The 20585-nt window shown below is 46.7% G+C and overlaps 1 long non-coding RNA gene across 1 annotated transcript; it reads left to right on the forward strand.

Moving 5' to 3' along the window:
* Window positions 1-176: 176 nt before the first annotated feature.
* LOC115896942 lies at window positions 177-19696 on the forward strand. Its single transcript, XR_004056883.1, has 4 exons — window positions 177-332; window positions 2925-3026; window positions 9708-9787; window positions 19659-19696. It is a non-coding gene; the product is annotated as an uncharacterized LOC115896942 (long non-coding RNA).
* Window positions 19697-20585: the final 889 nt, after the last annotated feature.

Consider the following 20585-nt stretch of genomic DNA (forward strand, 5'->3'; position numbering starts at 1 on the left):
AGAGAACACCCCTCCTTTGACTGTAATTTCCCTTTACCTACCCAAATCTTATAAAACGGCCCCACCTTTATCTCCCTTCACTGACTCTCTTTCCGGACTCAGCCCGCCCTCACCCAAGTGATTAAAAAGCTTTATTGCTCACACAAAGCCTGTTTGGTGGTTTCTTCACACAGACACACGTGACATTTTGGTGCTGTGACTTGGATCGGGGGACCTCCCTTGGGAGATCAATCCCCTGCCCTCCTAGTCTTTGCTCTGTGAGAAAGATCCACCTACGAACTTGGGTTCTCAGACCGGCCAGCCCAAGGAACATCTCACCAATTTTAAATCCGGTAAGCGGCCTCTTTTTACTCTCTTCTCCAACCTCTCTCACTATCCCTCAACCTCTTTCTCCTTTCAATCTTGGCGCCACACTTCAATCTCTCCCTTATCTTAATTTCAGTTCCTTTCCTTTTCTGGTAGAGACAAGTGAGATGCGTTTTATCTGTGGACCCAAAACTCCGGCACTGGTCACAGACTTGGGAAGACAGTCTTCCCGTCGTGTTTAATCACGTGGGGACGCTTGCCGGATTATTCACCCACATTTCAGAGGTGTCTGACCACGCGGGGACGCCTGCCTTGGTCCTTCACCCTTAGCGGCAAGTACCGCTTTTCTGGGGGGCAAGAACCCCCCAACCCCTTCTCTCTGTGTCTCTACCGCTTCTCCGGTTTTCTGTGGGGCAAGAACCCCCCAACCCCTTTTCTCCGTGTCTCTACCCTGTCTCTGCTTTTCTGGGGAGCAAGAACCTCCTGACCCCTTTCCTGCTTTTCTGCAGCTCAGGAACCCCCCAACCCCTTATCTCCACATCCGGACCCCTTTCCCGCATTTCTGGAGGGCAAGAACCCCCCGACCCCGACCCCTTATCTGTGCATCCCGACCCCTTTCCCGCTTTTCTGGAGGGCAAGAACCCCCCAACCCCTTCTCTCCGTGCCTCTACTCTCTCTTGTCTCTGGTCTTGCCTCCTTCACTATGGGCAACCTTCCACCCTCCATTCCTCCTCCTTCTCCCTTAGCCTGTGTTCTCAAAACTTAAAACCTCTTCAACTCACACCTGACATAAAACCTAAATGCCTTGTTTTCTTCTGCAACACTGCTTGGACCCAATACAAACTTGACAATGGCTCTAAATGACCAGAAAACAGCACTTTTGATTTCTCCATCCTACAAGACCTAAATAATTTTTGTTGAAAAATGGACAAATGGTCTGAGGTGCCTTACATCCAGGCATTTCCATACTTTGTTCCCTCCCTAGTTTCTGTTCCCAATGCGATTCCTCCCAAATCCTCCTTCTTTCCCTCCCGCCTGTCCCCTCAGTCCCAACCCCAAGCATCGCTGAGTCTTTCCAGTCTTCCTTTTCTACAGACCCATCTGACCGCTCCCTTCCCCCCCAGGCTGCTAGTCGCCAGGCCAAGTTAAGTCCCAATTCTTCCTCAGCCTCCGCTCCTCCACCTTATAATCATTCTATCACCTCCCCTCTTCACACCTGGTCCGGCTTACAGTTTAGTTCCGCAACTAGCTCTTCCCTACCTGCCCAACAATTTCCTCTTAGAGAAGTGGCTGGAGCTGAAGGCATAGTTAGGGTACATGTACGTTTTTCTCTATCAGACCTCTCTCAGATCAGTCAGCGTTTAGGCTCTTTCTCATCAGACCCCACTAAATATATACAGGAATTCCAATATCTAAATCTGTCCTACAGTTTAACCTGGAGTGACTTAAATGTCATCCTGACTTCAACCCTCTCCCCAGATGAATGGGAAAGAGTTTTTTCTCTAGTCCAATCTCACGCTGATAACTGCCAGCTTCACGAGCCAGACCCCCGGGAAGGCGTTAGAACAGTTCTCCGAGAGGATCCCCAATGGAACTATCAGATTCCCCAGGTATAGCTAGGCGAGATTACATGATTTCCTGCCTAGTTGAAGGGCTTAAAAAGGCAGCTTACAAAGCTGTTAATTATGACAAGCTTAAAGAAACTACCCAAGGTAAAGATGAAAACCCAGCCCAGTTCATGGCCGGCTTAGCAACAACCCTTAGACACTTTACCGCCGTAGACCCAGAAGGGCCAGAAGGCCGTCTTATTCTTTTTTTTTTTTTTTTTTTTTGAGATGGAGTCTCGCTCTGTCACCCAGGCTGGAGTGCAGTGGCCCAGGCTGGAGTGCAGTGGCCGGATCTCAGCTCACTGCAAGCTCCGCCTCCCGGGTTCACGCCATTCTCCTGCCTCAGCCTCCCGAGTAGCTGGGACTACAGGCGCCCGCCAGGTCGCCCGGCTAGTTTTTTGTATTTTTAGTAGAGATGGGGTTTCACCGTGTTAGCCAGGATGGTCTTGATCTCCTGACCTCGTGATCCGCCCGTCTCGGCCTCCCAAAGTGCTGGGATCACAGGCTTCAGCCACCGCGCCCGGCCAGGCCGTCTTATTCTTAATATGCATTTTATCATCCAATCCACTCCTGACATTAGGAAAAACTTCAAAAATTAGAATCTGGCCCGCAAACCCCGTAACAGGAATCAATCAACCTCGCCTTCAAGGTGTACAATAACAGAGAGGAGGCAGCCAGATGGCAACACATTTCTGAGTTACAATTATTTGCCTCTGCTATGACAAAACCCAGCCACACCTCCAGCATACAAGAACTTCAAAATGCCTAAGCTGCACATGCCTAAGCCACAGCAGTGAAGCATTCCTACAAGACTTCCTCCATCAGGATCTTGCTTCAAGTGCCAGAAATCTGGTCACTGGGCCAAGGAATGCCTGCAGCCTAGGATTCCTCCCAAGCCATGTCCCATCTATGCAGAGACCCACAGGAAATCAGACTGCCCCGCTCACCTGGCAGCCACTCTTAGAGCCCCTAAAGCTCTAGCCCAAGGCTCTCTGACTGACTCCTTCCCAGATCTGCTTGGCTTAGCGGCTGAAGATTGACTCTGCCTGATCGCCTCAGAAGCCTCCTGGACCATCATGGATGCTGAGCTTCGGGTAACTCTCACAGTGGAGGGTAAGTCCATCCCCTGTTTAATCGATATGGGTGCTACCCACTCCACATTACCTTCTTTTCAAGGGCCTGTTTCCCTTGCCCCAAAAACTGTTGTGGGTATTGACGGCCAAGTTTCAAAACCCCTTAAAACTCCCCCACTCTGGTGCCAACTTGGACAACATCCTTTTATGCACTCTTGTTTAGTTATCCCCACCTGCCCAGTTCCGTTATTAGGCCAAGATATTTTAACCAAATTATCTGCTTCACTGACTATTCCTGGACTACAGCCACATCTCATTGCCGCCCTTCTTCCCAACCCAAAGCCTCCTTTGCGTCTTCCTCTCATATCCCCCAACCTTAACTCACAAATGTGGGACATCTCTACTCCCTCCCTGGCAACCAATCACATGCCCATTACCATCCCGTTAAAACCTAATCACCCTTACCCCGCTCAACACCAATATCCCAACCCACAGCTCACTTTAAAAGGATTAAAACCTGTTATCACTCACCTGCTACAGCATGGGCTTCCAAAACCTATAAACTCTCCTTACAATTCCCCCATTTTACCTGTCCAAAAACCAGACAACTCTTACAGATTAGTTCAGGATCTGCGCCTTATCAACCAAATCGTTTTGCCTGTCCACCCTGTGGTGCCAAACCCGTACCCTCTTTTGTCCTCAATACCTTCCTCCACAACTCACTATTCCATTCTTGATCTTAAAGATGCTTTTTTTTCACTATTCCCCTGCACCCCCCATCCCAGCCTCTCTTTGCTTTCACCTGGACTGACCCTGACACCCATCAGTCCCAGCAGCTTACCTGGGCTGTGCTGCCGCAGGGTTTCAGGGACAGCCCTCATTACTTCAGCCAAGCTCTTTCTCGTGATTTACTTTCTTTCCACCCCTCCGCTTCTCACCTTATTCAATATATTGATAGCCTTCTTCTTTGTAGCCTCTCCTTTGAATATTCTCAACAAGACACCCTTCTGCTCCTTCAGCATTTATTCTCCAAAGGATATTGGGTGTCCCCCTCCAAAGCTCAAATTTCTTCTCCATCTGTTACCTACCTCGGCATAATTCTTCATAAAAACACACATGCTCTCCCTGCCAGTCGTGTCCGACTGATCTCTCAAACCCCAACACCTTCTACAAAACAACAACTCCTTTCCTTCCTAGGCATGGTTGGATACTTTCGACTTTGAATACCTGGTTTTGCCATCCTAACAAAACCATTATATAAACTCACAAAAGGAAACCTAGCTGACCCCATAGATCATAAATCCTTTCCCCACTCCTCTTTCCATTCCTTGAAGACAGCTTTAGAGACTGCCCCCACCCTAGCGCTCCCTGACTCATCCCAACCCTTTTCATTACACACAGCCAAAGTGCAGGGCTGTGCAGTCGGAGTTCTTACACAAGGACCGGGATTGCATCCTGTAGCCTTTTTGTCAAACAACTTAAGCTTACTGTTTTAGGTTAGCCATCATGTCTCCGTGCAGCAGCTGCTGCCACCCTAATACTTTTAGAGGCTCTCAAAATCACAAACTATGCTCAACTCACTCTCTACAGCTCTCATAACTTCCAAAATCTATTTTCTTTCTCACACCTGACGCATATACTTTCTGCTTCCTGGCTCTTTCAGCTATACTCACTCTTTGTTTAGTCTCCCACAATTACCATTGTTCCTGGACTGTACTTCAATCCGGCCTCCCACATTATTCTGGATACCACACCTGACCCTCATGACTGCATCTCTCAGATCCACCTGACATTCACCCCATTTCCCCACATTTCCTTCTTCCCTGTTCCTCACCCTGATCACACTTGGTTTATTGATGGCAGTTCCACCAGGCCTAATCGCCACTCACCAGCAAAGGCAGGCTATGCAATAATATCTTCCACATCTATCATTGAGGCTACCACTCTGCCCCCACTCCACTACCTCTCAGCAAGCTGAACTAGTTGCCTTAACTTGGGCTCTCACTCTTGCAAAAGGACTACGCGTCAATATTTATGCTGACTCTAAATAAGCCTTCCATATTCTGCACCACCATGTGGTTATATGGGCTGAAAGAGGTTTCCTCACTACACAAGGGTCCTCCATCATTAATGCCTGTTTAATAAAAACTCTGCTCAAGGTCGCTTTACTTTCAAAGGAAGCTGGAGTCATTCACTGCAAGGGGCATCAAAAGGCGTCAGATCCCATTGCTCTAGGCAACGCTTATGCTGATAAGGTGGCTAGACGAGCAGCTAGCATTCCAACTTCTGTCCCTCAAGGTCAGTTTTTCTCTTTCACATCCGTCACTCCCACCTACTCCCCCTCTGAAACTTCCACCTATCAATCTGTTCCCACACAAGGCAAATGATTTTTAGACCAAGGAAAATAACCTCCTTCCAGCCTCACCGGCCCATTCTGTTCTGTCGTCATTTCATAGCCTCTTCCATGTAGGTTACAAGCCGCTAGCCCGTCTCTTAGAACCTCTCATTTCCTTTCCATCATGGAAATCTGTCCTCAAGGAGATGACTTTTCAGTGTTTCATCTACTATTCTACTGCCCCTCAGAGATTGTTCAGGCCCCCTCCCTTTCCTACACATCAAGCTCAGGGATTTGCCCCTGCCTAGGACTGGCAAATTGACTTTACTCACATGCCCTGAGTCAGAAAACTAAAATACCTCTTAGTCTGGGTAGACACTTTCACTGGATGGGTAGAGGCCTTTCCCACAGGGTCTGAGAAGGCCACCACAGTCATTTCTTCCCTTCTGTCAGACATAATTCCTCGGTTTGGCCTTCCCACCTCTATACGGTCTGATAATGACCAGCCTTTACTAGTCAAATCACCCAAGCAGTTTCTCAGGCTCTTGGTATTCAGTGGAATCTTCATATCCCTTACTATCCCCAACCTTCACGAAAGGTAGAAGGGACTAATGGTCTTTTAAAGACACACCTCACCAAACTCAGCCTCCAACTTAAAAAGGATTGGACAGTACTTTTACCTCTTGCCCTTCTCAGAATTAGAGCCTGTCCTCGAGATGCTACAGGGTACAGTCCATTCGAACTTTTATATGGATGCACTTTCTTGCTTGGCCTCAACCTCATCCCAGACACCAGTCCTCTAGGTGACTGTCTTCCAGTCTTCCAGCAGGCTAGACAGGAAATTCATCAGTCTGCTAATCTTCTCTTGCCTACTCCAGATTCCCAGCCATATGAAGACACCCTAGCTGGACGATCAGTTCTTAAGAATCTAACCCCTCAAACTCTACAACCTCAGTGGACTGGACCCTACTTAGTCATCTATAGTACCCCAACTGCCATCCGCCTGCAGGATCCTCCCCACTGGGTTGACTGTTCCAGAATAAAGCTGTGCCCATTGGACAGCCAGCCTAATCCCTCCTCTCCCTCCTGGAAGTTGCGAGTACTCTCCCCTACTTCCCTTAAACTCACTCGTATTTCTGAAGAACAGTAATGACCCTTATGAGCCTAATACATCCCTTCATTCTATTAGGTCTGTTCGTCCTTACCCTACCTTTTGCATCAGGGCTTTACGAAGTCACCCCCACTACTTGGACTGAGCCACAAAAACTAGTCATCCCTACTATCTTCTGTCTAGTCATACTCCTATTCTCTGTTCTCAACTACTTATAAATGCCCTACTCTTGTTTACACTGCTGGTTTACACTGTTTCTTCAAGCTGTCACAGCTGATATCTCCTGGTGCTATCTCCAAACTGCCACTCTTAGCTCCCTCTTAGAGTGGATAGATGATCTTTGCTGGCAGAGGACCCTCCAATACCTTCACCCTGATAAAGTTCTATTCTTTACTTTTATACTCACTCTTATTCTCATTCCCATTCTTATGCCACCCTCTACCTGTCCCCAGCTATCTCCACCACACTATCAACCTTACCCATTCTCTTCTAGTCGTTTCTAATCCCTCCTTAGTGAACAACGGCTGGCTTTGCATTTCCCGTTCTTCCAGGGCCTACACAGCTGTCCCCGCCTTACATGCAGACTGGGCAACGTCCCCTGTCTCCTTACACCTCCAAACTTCCTTTAGCAGCCCTCACCTTTACCCTCCTGAGGAACTCCTTTACTTTCTAGACAGGTCCAGCGAGACCTCCCCAGACATTTCACATCAGCAAGCTGCCACCCTCCTCCACCCTTACTAAAAAACCTTTCTCCTTACATTAACTCTACTCCCCTTATATGTGGACCTCTCACAACACAAACTACCATTCCTGTGGCCGCTCCTTTATGTATCTCTCGGCAAAGACTCACTGGAATTCCTCTAGGTAACCTTTCACCTTCTCGATGTTCCTTTACTCTCCATCTCCAAAGCCCAAGGACGCACATTACTGAAACAATTGGAGCCTTCCAGCTCCATATTACAGACAAGCCCTCTATCAGTACTGGCAAACTGAAAAACATTAGCAGTAATTATTGCTTAGGAAGACACACAACCTGTATTTCACTCCATCCTTGGCTGCCTTCCCCTTGCTCGTCAGACTCTCCTCCTAGGCCCTCTTCTTGTTTGCTTATACCCAGCCCCGAAAATAACAGTGAAAGGTTGCTCATAGATACTCAATGTTTTCTCACACACCATGAAAATTGAACTTCCCCCTCTACGCAGTTACCTCATCAGTCCCCATTATAACCTCTGACGGCTGCCTCCCTAGCCGGATCCCTAGGAGTCTGGCTACAAGACACCTTTTTCAGCACTCCCTCTCATCTTTTTACTTTGCATCTCCAGTTTTGCCTTGCACAAGGTCTCTTCTTCCTCTGTGGATCCTCTACCTACATGTGTCTGCCTGGTAATTGGACAGGCACATGCACACTAGTTTTCCTTACTCCCAAAATTCAATTTGCAAATGGGACCGAAGAGCTCCCTGTTCCCCTCATGACACCGACATGACAAAAAAGGGTTATTCCACTAATTCCCTTGTTTGTCGGTTTAGGACTTTCTGCCTCCACTATTGCTCTCGGTACTGGAATAGCAGGCATTTCAACCTTTGTCACGACCTTCCGTAGCCTCTCTAATGATTTCTCTGCTAGCATCACAGACATATCACAAACTTTTTCAGTCCTCCAGGCCCAAGTTGACTCTTTAGCTGCAGTTGTCCTCCAAAACCACTGAGGCCTTGACTTACTCACTGCTAAAAAGGAGGATTCTGTATATTCTTAAATGAACAGTGTTGTATTTACCTGAATCAATCTGGCCTGGTGTATGACAACATAAAAAAACTCGAGGATAGAGCCCAAAAACTTGCTAACCAAGCAAGTAATTACGCTGAACCCCCTTGGGCACTCTCTAATTGGATGTCCTGGATCCTCCCAATTCTTAGTCCTTTAATACCTATTTTTCTCCTTCTTTCATTAGGACCTTGTACTTCCGTTTAGTTTCTCAGTTCATCCAAAATCGTATCCAGGCCATCTGCAATCATTCTATATGACAATTGTTTCTTCTAACAACCCCACAGTATCACCCCTTACCACAGAATCTTCCTTCAGCTTAATCTCTCCCACTCTAGGTTCCCACGCCACCCCTAATCCTGCTCAAAGCAGCCCTGAGAAACATTGCCCATTATCTCTCTGTACCACCCCCCAAAAATTTTTGCCACCCCAACACTTCAACACTATTTTGTTTTATTTTTCTTATTAATATTAGAAGACAGGAATGTCAGGCCTCTGAGCCAAAGCTAAGCCATTATATCCCCTGTGACCTGTACGTATACACCCAGATGACCTGAAGTAACTGAAGAATCACAAAAGAAGTGAAAATGGCCTGTTCCTGCCTTAACTGATGACATTCCACCATAAAAGAAGTGAAAATGACCGGTCCTTGCCTTAACTGATGACATCTCACCACAAAAGAAGTGAAAATGACCGGTTCTTGCCTTAAGTGATGACATTACCTTGTGAAATTCCTTTTCCTGGCTCATCCTGGCTCAAAAAAGCTCCCCCACTGAGCACCTTGTGACCCCCACTCCTCCCCACCAGAGAAAACCCCCCTTTGACTGTAATTTTCCTTTACCTACCCAAATCCTATAAAACGGCCCCACCCCATCTCCCTTCGCTGATGCTCTTTTTGAACTCAGCCCGCCTGCACCCGGGTGATTAAAAATCTTTATTGCTCACACAAAGCCTGTTTGGTAGTCTCTTCACACGGACGTGCATGACAGTAACCAGTAGTGCAATACCAGCCACAGTGGGCTTTATAAAGAAATTGATGGCCACTATAGGTTCTTGTACAAGTTTTTTTTAAATTTTATTTATTTATTTTTTTTGAGATGGACTCTCACTCTGTTGCCAGGCTGCAGTGCAGTGGTGTGATCTCAGCTCACTGCAACCTCCGCCTCCCTGGTTCAAGTGATTCTCCTGCCTCAGCCTCCTGAGTAGCTGGGACTACAGGCGCATGCCACCCTGCCCAGCTAAATTTTGTATTTTTAGTAGAGGTGGGGTTTCACCATGTTGGCCAGGATGATCTTGATCTCTTGACCTCGTGATCCGCCCTCCTCAGCCTCCCAAAGTGTTGGGATTACAGGCGTGAGCCACCGCGCCTGGCCTGTACAAGTTTTTATCCACAACCTGTTTCTCTTCTTTTTCTTTCTCCCAGGGCAGTCCCATTTCACATCTGTAATTTCTAGTACCACCTATATACTCAGGGCGACAAAGGATGTATCTCTAACCTAGACTTCTCCTTCAGGTGACAGTCCTGGATATCTGACTATTTTCTGGACAACTCTTGGATGATCTGAAACTGAATGATTCATTCCACAAATAGTTGTGAGTATCTAGTATGTGCCAAGCACTGTTGTTTTCTTGTCCCTCACCCCCACTCCCCTTGTGTTCGTGGGGATATAGCAGTGAAAAACAAAACCAAACAACAGATTAAAACTCCTGCTTTGACAGAATTTGTATTCTAGTGGAGGAGTCATACAAACAAGAAAAGTGAGTACATTATGTGTGTTAGATAATTATAATAGCTAAGGCAAAATAAAGCAGGAAAGAAGGCTAGGTGCTGGGGCATGGGAGACCTAGCAATTTTCAGAGAAGGCTTCATTGAGAAGGTGACGTTTGAGTAAAGACATGAAGGAGGTGAAGAAATGAAAATTGATACTAATTGGCACAGCATTCTAGGTCAAGGAAGCAGCCAATTCCTAGTTCTAAGGCAGGAAGCCATGTTGGGGATGGGAGTAAGAGTGAGTAGGGCAGAGGAACATTCGGAGATGAAGTCAGAGGCCGGGCTGTGCGCCTTGTTGTAGGTCAGTGAAAGGACTTTAGGTTTTACTCTAGGGTTAAAAGTCCCTAAAGGGTTTTGAGTAGAAGTTTGACATAGTTTGATTAAAAACATTTGTTTTTTCTAGTTGCTTGGTTGATAATAGACTGAAGTGGGGCAAAGGCAGAAACAGAGATACCAGATAGGAAGCTGCTCCCAATAAGGCTGCTGAGAGAGTGGCTTAGATCTGGTGTAGGTGTGGTGCTCGGGCCTGCGAGGTGCGGTCAGTCAGTGCTGAGGCCATGTCGGGGGGGCAGACTGCCTTGCTTTTGGTGGAGCTTGGTTCTGGATCTGGGCCAAAAGTGGTGGGAAGATCCCAGCTCAATTTTGAAGGTAGAACAGATTGGACATGATGTGGTACATGAGAGAAATGCATAAGAGATGAACCTAAGGTTTCTGATTAAATGTTGGACATTGTGCAGAAAAAAATCACATAGAGGCTCTGGCAAAAAAAAAAAAAAAAAAAAAAAAAAAAAATTGCATAGAGACTGTGGCTGATGTTGTCTTTTTCCAGAAAGGATTAATTTTATTCTGGCAAGCAATTAGAGTAGGAACAGATGCGTTTTTTTTTTTAGGTGGAGTTTTGCTCTTGTTGTCCAGGCTGGAGTACAATGGTGCCATCTTGGCTCACTGCGGCCTCCACCTCCCAGGTTCAAGCAATTCTCCTGTCTCAGCCTCCCAAGTAGCTGGGATTACAGGTATGTACCACCATGCCTGGCCAATTTTGTATTTTTTTAGTAGAGACTGGGTTTCACCATGTTGATCAGGCTGGTCTCGAACTCCTGACCTCAAGTGATCCACCTGTGTCGGCTTCCCAAAGTGCTGAGATTACAGGCATGAGCCCTTGTGCTCAGCCTCAGATGACCTTTTGTCAGGGATTCAGACTTTGTGAGGGCTGATCATTTTCTGGTTTGGTCTTATCCCAGAGCTAGGCCTTTCTGTTCTTTCTCAGCATGAACATCTGCGATATTTAACAGGTCCCCATCTTTGGGTGACCTTGAACTCCAATTTTTGTACCCCCAGCTCTGTGAGACTGTTGAAATGTACACTTAGCATTTTAACTATTTAGCAACTGTTTGGTTTCTTGATTTCTGGTGCTCTTACAGCTTAGAATTCAGCAAATACCTCAAGGATAAAAGCCAAACAAAATGTCAGACTGGCTTCTTTATGATCCTTCTTTCTTTGAGATCTTGTCCCTTCAAGTCCTGTCAGCAGTTTTCAACTCCAATTTTTTATCTCCCCATATCTGAAAGGTCCCCAATACCTCCAGGTCACTGCTCACTGCTTTCTGCTCACCATAATGCCCTGCACAAAACTCAGCAAATGCCCTAATAAGAAAAAGCAATGGAGAAGTTCTGTATCACTTTTTGCATCTCTCTTCTTCCTGGGATCCCAGGCTGTCATGTCTTGACCATCTTGGTTGCTCTCCAGTGCCTTCAAACAGCCTGTGTGGTTTTTGTTATGTGTGTTTTTTAAATGTTCAGCTTTTATGCTTGTTCCCATGAGAGGACTGGTTTAATTTAAGTTTTTCGATTGTAGCTAGAGGCCATGATAAGGTTGTTGACTAGAGTACCTAGAAGAATGGAGTTGCCATTTAGTGATACAGGGAACGCTGGGGAGGAGCCATTATTGGAGTGAGCATTAGCAGCTTGGTCTGGGGCACATCAAGCTTGGAAGGCATGTTAGTCATCCAAGTGGAGAGGTTGAGTAGACAGTTGGACATGGGAGTCTAGAGTTTCAGGAGATTGGTCTGGGTTAGAGAAGTGGATTTTTGAATCAACAGCCATGAGACTTGATAAGATTACCAAGGGAGTGTAGAGAGATAAGGCCTTGAGTATTCTAATATTTAGTGTTTGGAAAGATGAGGAATAATCAGCAAAGGAGACTGCAAAAGAGGGTCAAAGAAATGGTAGAAAATACAGAAAGCCTGCTCACCTAGGAGTTAAGTAATGAAAGTGTTTCAAGGAGAAGGGAGTAATGAGCTATGTCTGATGCTATACACGTGCTAAGCAAGATAAGAACACTGGATCTAGCAACATAGAAGTCACTGGTAATCTGAAAAAAGGCAACTTTCATGAAGTTATAGAAGAGAAAGTTCAGTTATAATGGATCCTGAAACGAGTGGCAGAAGAGCAATTTATGACTCAAGGAAAGAAGAAAGAAATGGGCTGGTAGTTAAAGGGACATTGAGTCAAGAAAAGGTTCAATATTTTGTAATGGGAGAATTGACTGTATGTGTATATGTTTCTAGAAGTGATTCAGGAGAGAGGGTGGAATGGATGGTGTGGGATGGAGGGAAGAATTGGTGGAATGATGTTGGCAAAAACGAATAAGTTCTTGTGTGTAAGTTGCGGGATTGGCCTTGCCTAGAAAGATGGACAGTTCATCCCTAGTAAGAAGAGAAAAGGTAGATCTATGACCACAGACGTAGTCAGATAATCATTTTAAAATTCTTTAATCAATAGGTGTTTCTGATTAGCAGGCACTATGCTAAGCACTTTACATACCTGATTTCATTTAGTTATTATAACAATCCCAGTCTAACAACGAGGTAGATTCTGATATTATTCCCATTTAATTTGCAAGGAACTTAAATTTAGAGAAGTTGAAATAACTTACCAAAGTCATATAGCAAGCAAGTGACAGGACCAAGACTTAAGCCCTTGACTGCTGGACTCTAGAACTTACACAAGAAAGCATCAGCTTATGATGTTCATTGTCCTTCCACTCCCAGTTCCCCCATTTCTTGCCCCTTTTGCTTGTTCCACCTCCCCTCATTCTCTATATCCCAATAATCACCAAGTCCTGTGTGTTTTACTTCCTCAGTGTTTCTTGCTTCTGGATCCTCTTTTTTGTATCCTTCCTATTCCCACCAGCCCTTGACTTCGTCATTCTGACCCCATGTAGTCTAAATTAAATCGTCTATGGAACCAAACAATAATCTAAGAGAAACGCATCCTTGACCATGCTTGCTCCATAACCCACCGCCTAATAAGTTCAAGTTTCTTAAACCATGCTATAAGCCTGCCACTACCTAGTTACTGCGTATTTTTCTGATTTCACATCTCACTGATTTCTGTCTTGTACTTTTTTCTCAGCAGAGCTGAATGCGTGCGGTCCCACTGCACGAACTATCATGTTTCCATGCTGTGTTTGTGCTTTATGATTTTTGCTTGTCCCTTTTCCTGGATTTTTCTTCTACTCCTCTTTTTTTTTTTTTTTTTTTTGGTTGAGACAGAGTCTCGCTCTGTCGCCCAGGCTGGAGTGCAGTGGCCGGATCTCAGCTCACTGCAAGCTCCGCCTCCCGGGTTTACGCCATTCTCCTGCCTCAGCCTCCCAAGTAGCTGGGACTACAGTCACCCGCCACCTCGCCCGGCTAGTTTTTTGTATTTTTTTAGTAGAGACGGGGTTTCACTGTGTTAGCCAGGATGGTCTCGATCTCCTGACCTCATGATCCGCCCGTCTCGGCCTCCCAAAGTGCTGGGATTACAGGCTTGAGCCACCGCGCCCAGCCCTACTCCTCTTTTAAACCTCAGCTCCTGTTGTTTTCTCCAGGAAGGCATTTCTTTTTTTTTGAGACAGAGTTTCACTGCTTGTCACCCAGGCTGGAGTGCAATGGTGCTATCTCAGCTCACTGCAACCTCCGCCTCCCGGGTTCAAGCAATTCTCCTGTCTCAGCCTCCCAAGTAGCTGGGATTACGGGCATGTGCCACCACACCCGGCTAATTTTGTATTTTTAGTAGAGACAGGATTTCTCCATGTTGGTCAGGCTGATCTTGAACTCCTGACCTCAGGTAATCCACCCTCCTTGGCCTCCCAAAGTGCTGGGATTACAGGCATGAGCCACAGCGCCCAGCCAGGAAGGCATTTCTGATGCCTCTAACTTGGGTTCATATAGTCTGCAGCCACGCCATCTTTTACCTGTGTTGCGGGAAGTCAGGGACCCCGAACAGAAGGACCGGCTGAAGCCTCGGCAGAAGAACATAAATTGTGAAGATTTCATGGACATTTATTAGTTCCCCAAATTAATACTTTTATAATTTCTTACACCTGTCTTTACTGTAATCTGTGAACATAAATTGTGAAGATTTCATGGAGACTTACCACTTCCCCAATGAATATCCTTGTGATTTCCTATGCCTGTCTTTACTTTAATCTCTTAATCCCGTCATCTTCTTTGTAAGCTGAGGAGGATGAATGTCGCCTCAGGACCCCGTGATTGTGTCAACTGCACATACTGTTTGTAGAGCATGTGTGTTTGAACAATATGAAATCTGGGCATCTTAAAAAAGAACAGGATAACAGCGATATTCAGGGAACAACAGAGGTAACTTTGAACTGGCCACCGGTGTGCCGGACGGAACAGAGCTATATTTCTCCTCTTTCATAAGCAAAGAGGAGAAATATTGCTGAATTCTTTTTCTCAGTAGGGAACATCCCTGAGAAAGAGAATGCGGCCTGAAGGTAGGCCTATAGACGGCCCCCTTTTTTTTTTTTCGAGACGGAGTCTCGCTCTGTCACCCAGGCTGGAGTGCAGTGGCCAGATCTCAGCTCACTGCAAGCTCCGCCTCCCGGGTTCACACCATTCTCCTGCCTCAGCCTCCCGAGTAGCTGGGACTACAGGCGCCGCCACCTCGCCCGGCTAGTTTTTTGTATTTTTAGTAGAGACGGGGTTTCACCGTGTTAGCCAGGATGGTCTCGATCTCCTGACCTCGTGATCCGCCCGTCTCGGCCTCCCAAAGTGCTGGGATTACAGGCTTGAGCCACCGCGCCCGGCCTAGACGGCCCCTTTTTAAGGCATCCCGTCTTTTATGGTCTAAGCTGAAGGGATGAAATAAACCCTGGTCTCCTATAGCACTCCCAGGCTTATCAGGTGGAGGAAAATTCCCACCTAATAAATTGTGGTCAGACAGGTTATCTGCTCTCAAACCCTGTTTCCTGATAAGATGTTATCAATGACAATGCGTTAGCAATTTTAATTTCTCGTCATCCGGTGGTCCTGTGATCTCACCCTGCCTCCATTTGGTTTGTGATATTTTATTACCTTGTGAAGTATGTGATCTCTGTGACCCACACCCTATTCGTGCACTCCCTCCCCTTTTGAAAATCACTAATAAAAACTTGCTGGTTTAACAGCTCAGGGAACATCATGGATCCTGCCGACATGAGTTGTCTCCCCCGGACACCCAGCTTTAAATTTCTCTCTCTTGTGCTCTTTCCCTTTATTTCTCAACCCAGCTGAGACACTTAGGAAATAGAAAAGAACCCATGTTAAACATCGGGAGCGCGTTCTCCCAATATATTTGGACATGGCTTTTATAATGATTTGCTAACATGTTTGCTTCTACTAGGCCATGAGTTCCTTGAGGGTAGGGATCATGTTCTGTTTGTATTTGTAGTCCTACCATATTACTTAATGTTTGGTTAGAATAGTTTTTTGAATGAGTGAATAGCAGGGGTATACAATTGATCCAAGAAAAGAAGCAGCAGCATGTTTTCCATTTAAGTGTGCAAAAAGTGAGTGAAAGGCTATGGTTTCAGCAATGTTTTTAAGTATAGGTAAATGTATGAGTCTGTTATCACATTGCTATAAAGAAATACCTGAGGTTGGGTAATATATAAAGAAAAGCTGTGTAATTGGCTCATGGTTCTGCAGGCCGTATAGGAAGTATGGCGGCATCTGTTTCTGGAGAGGCCTCAGGAATCTCCCAGTCATAGTGGAAGGCAAAGGAGGAGTGAGGTGTCTTACATGGCAGGAGCAGGAGCAAGAGGGAGAAGGGGAGGTGCACCATGCCTTTGAATAATCAGATCTTGGCCGGGTGCAGTGGCTCACGCCTGTAATCTCAGCACTTTGGGAGGCCGAGGTGGGAAGATCCTTTGAGGTCAGGAGTTCGAAACCAGTCTGGCCAACATGGTGAAATCCTGTCTCTACTAAAATACAAAAATTAGCTGGGCATGGTGGCGCGTGCCTGTAATCCCAGGTACTCGGGAGGCTGAGGCAGGAGAATCACTTGAACCTGGGAGTCAGAGTTTGCTGCGAACTGAGATCACGCCACTGCACTCCAGCCTGGGTGACGGAGTGAGGCTCTGCTTCAAAGAAAACAAAACAAAACAAAATAAAAAAACCCAGATCTCGCAAGAACTCATTCACTATCCTGAGGACAGTATCAAATAGATGGCACTAGACCATTCATGAAAAACACCTCCATGATCCAGTCACTTCCCACCAGGCCCACATCCAACACAGGGAATTACACTTTGGCATGAGATTTGGGTGGGGACACAGATCCAAACCGTATCAGTAAGAGAATGCAAAGGAGACCTTACGATAGTTCATTATTCAACAGACACTAAGCACCTTCCTTGTACTGAGCAGTATTGTAAGAGCTTGGGATAGACGAAGCTTTTGTCCTACTGTAGGGAAGTAGATAATAGGCAAATAAACCAAAAAAGAAAAAGAAGAAAATTTCATGGAATGATAAAAACTGGTGAAAACAAAACAAAAACCTCGTGGTCGTGGTGGGGGGCATGAGTGGCTGCCTTCAGTTAAGTAGCAGAAAAGCCTGAGAAGGTAACATCTAACTAGAGACCTTGTGACAAAAGAAGCGGTGAACCACATGAAGTTCTGGGGGAACCGCCCAGGCAGAGGGCGGTGGCTAGTGCACTGTTCCTAAGGAAGGAACAAGCTTGTATGTTTAAGGAGCGAAAGGAAGACCAGCGTGGCTAGAACATGGAACGCCAGGGAAGAGTGGTAAGACGTGAGCTTTTAGAGCATTTTGAGGAAGCTGGGGGCAAATTGGAGGGCTTTGTAGAATGGAGGAGGAGTTGGGATTATGGGGTTTTTGGGTTTTAAGAAAGGGTATCATCTGAGTTATATTTTAAAAAGATCACTGATTGCTATGTAAAGAATGGATTGTAAGAGGTGAAGAGTAAGATACTAGTTAGGAAGGTGCTGAGTAGATTGAGAGACTCTGGCTTGAATTAGGGTGATAGTAGGAAAAATGGAGAGAAGGGGTGCATTTGGGAGCTTTCAGAGAATGAACGAAGTCCCTTTATTCCTCTACTCCTCACTGCCACTTACTAATAGTAAGTAGTGGAGGATTACAGAACGACTGTTAAGGTTATGGCTTTACTAAACTGACAGGATGATCATGTTATTTACTGTGATGCAGTCAATTGTTGGAAAGAGTAGGAAACCAAGAGTTTTGTTTTGGACAGATGCTATTGGACATCCAAATACATATGTCACATTGGCAGGTTAGAGATGTGAGTCTGAAGTTCAGTGGAGCTAGAGATATAAATTTGGTACTCATGAGCACTTAGACGGCTTTACAACATTTTAAAGGAGAAGGGAAATTGATTTTGTCAAATCCAAGGGTTTTAGGAACAGTGTATTCAACCTGGTCAAATATCACTGAGAAGCTGAGAAAGATGAGACTTGAGAAGTAATCATTGGGTTTGCCAACCCGGAAGTCATCTGTGAACTTGAAGTCACACAGATTCTGTGAAGAGGAGGGGACTGAAGCCCATGTAGAGTTACTGAGGAGAGAATCTAGTTACAGAGGTAGAGTTGCAACCCTAGATTATTCTTTCCAAAGTTTTGCTCTTGTCTTAACTTCTTAGTGAAGTGCATGAACCCTTTGGACATCTCTGAAAATGGGTAGCAGTAGAACATGAATTAATAAGCTTTTGCCACAAGGTGTCACTAATTCTTCATTAGCTTCTAGTAATCGAAATAATTGCAGCTGCGGTATCCCTTGATTAGGGAAATATTATTTTTAAAAATCACATTTACAAAGTAGGCCAACTTAGCCCGGTGTGGTGGCTTATGCCTGTAATCCCAGCACTTTGGGAGGCTGAGGCAGGCGGATCACCTGAGGTCAGGAGTTCAAGACCAGCCTGGCCAACATGGTGAAGCCCCATCTCTACAAAAATACAAAAATTAGCCAGGCATGATGGCAGGCACCTGTAATCCCAGCTATTCGGGAGGCTGAGGCAGTGGAATTCCTTGAACCCAGGTGGCAGAGGTTGCAGTGAGCCTTCCCTTCTCCCTTTCCCCTTCCCCTTCCCCTCCCCTCTCCTCCCCTCCCCCTTCCCCTCTCCCTCCCCCCTTCCCCTTCACCTCCCCTCCCCTCCCCTTCCTCTTCCCCTCCCCTCCCCTTCCCTTCCTTTCTCCTTCCCCTCCCCTTCGCCTCCCCTCCCCCTTCCCCTTCCCCTCCCCTTCCCTTCCCTTCCCCTTCCCTTCTCCTCCTCCCCTCCCCTTCCCCTCCCTCTCCCCCTTACCTTCCCCTTCCCTTCCCCTCCCCTCCCCTTCCTTCCCTTCCCTTCCTTTCTCCTTCCTCTTCCCCTCCCCTTCCCTTCACTTCCTTTCTCCTTCCCCTCCCATTCCCCTTCCCCTCTCCTTCCCCCTCCCCGCTCCTTCCCCCTCCCCTTCCCATTCCCCCTCCCCTTCTCCCTTCCCTTCACTTCCATTTCCCCTCCCTTTCCCTTCCCTTCCCCTTCCCCTCCCCTTCCCATTTCCCTCCCTTCCCTTCCCTCCCCTTCCCCTTCCTTCCCCTCACCCTCCCCATTCCCTCCCCTCCCCGCTTCCCTTCCCTTTCCCCTTCCCTCCCCTTCCCTTCCCCTCCCCCCGCTTTCCTTCCCCTTCCCTTTCCCTCCCCCTTCCCCTTCCCTTCCCTTCCCTTCTCTTCTCTTCCCCTTCCCTTCCCCTTCCCTTTCCTTCCCTTCTGTTCCCCTTCCCCTTCCCCTTTCTCTTCCCTTCCCCTTCACCTTCGCTTTCCCCTTCCCCTTCCCTTCCCCTTCTTCCCTTCCCTCCCCTTCCCATTCCCTCCCCTTCCCCTTCCCTTCCCCTTCCCTTCCCCTCCCCTTCCCCTTCCTGTTCCCTTTCCTTCCCTTCCCTTCCCCTCCCCTTCCCCTTCCCTCCCCTTCCCCTTCCCCTTCCCTCCCCTTCCCCTTCCCCTTCCCTTCCCTTCCCTTCCCTTCCCTTCCCTTCCCCTCCCCTTCCCCTTCCCTTCCCCTTCCCTTCCCCTCCCCTTCCCATTCCCTCCCCTTCCCCTTCCCCTTCCCTTCCCCTTCCCTCCCCTTCCCCTTCCCCTTCCCTTCCCCTTCCCCTTCCCTTCCCTTCCCCTCCCCTTCCCCTTCCCCTTCCTCTTCCCTTTCTCTTTCCCTTCCCCTTCCCTTTCCCTTTCCGACAGGGTCTCACTCTGGCACTCAGGCTGGAGTGCAGTGATGCGAATCATGACTCACTGCAGTCTTAACCTCCTGGGCTCAAGTCATCCTCCCACCTCAGCCTCCAGAATAGCTGAGACTACAAGTAGTTGCTATTATGCCCAGCTAATTTTTCTATTTTAAACTTTATTTTGTTTCATTTTTTTCCAGTTTAAATAGTTTAAAAATTAGCCGGACGTGGTATCAGGCGCCTGTAGTCCCAGCTACTCGGGAGGCTGAGGCAGGAGAATGACATGAACCCGGGAGTCCTAGCTTGCAGTGAGCCGAGATCGCACCATTGCACTCCAGCCTGGGCTACAGAGCGAGACTCTGTCTCAAAAAAAAAAAAAAGTTTATTCAAGAAAAAACGGAGAGTGACCCATTCAGGAGGAAGACTCCAGAGAAACAGGGTCAGTGCTCCAAAGGTCAAAGGTAAGTTCTTAATTATAGAGGCAGAAAACAAAGACATTAACAGGATTACAAAATTTGCTATACAAGGCTGCTTTAAGATGAAACTCTAATATGTAGGACATAAATAAGACTTCTAAAGTGTGTTCTCAGAACACCTGCCAAAATTATCAAAATTATGTCCTTGTCCCTGGGATTCATTTAAACTGAAAGGGCTGGGGACTCCTGGTTTAAAGTGGCATTGACTGAAGTTGGAATTTCTTCCAATTCTAACTAAATACCCATGGCAGAGGGACAGGGCATGTTCCATTTCTGTCTAGAGGAGCACAGTAGATGGAAATGGGAGGGAGCTGGGAGCTGGACATTGCAGTCTGTTTTATAGCTTGAAGAGGAGATTGGCAGGCACCCAGGTAGATAGAAAGTGAGGCCAGGGTCAGTATGATGTGTGTCTGTTGGTGGGCACCAAGTCTGGATCTATTCTATTCATTGGAGGAGGAGGTCAGGAGAAACATAAAATCTATGAAAAAATGCTGTCAAGTAGGAGGAAGGGAACACACATTTGAATAATCAGAGGAAGACAGAGCTCTAAAAATGAAACTTGTTGGTATCCCTAAAGATGCTGTTTGGTACCACCTTAGAGTACCATGCAGAGAATTCTTAAGATGCAAAAAGACGGATGTGATTGAAAAA

Source organism: Rhinopithecus roxellana, chromosome 4 (genome assembly GCF_007565055.1).
Source record: "Rhinopithecus roxellana isolate Shanxi Qingling chromosome 4, ASM756505v1, whole genome shotgun sequence".
In the NCBI taxonomy this organism is placed as follows: Eukaryota; Metazoa; Chordata; class Mammalia; order Primates; family Cercopithecidae; genus Rhinopithecus; species Rhinopithecus roxellana.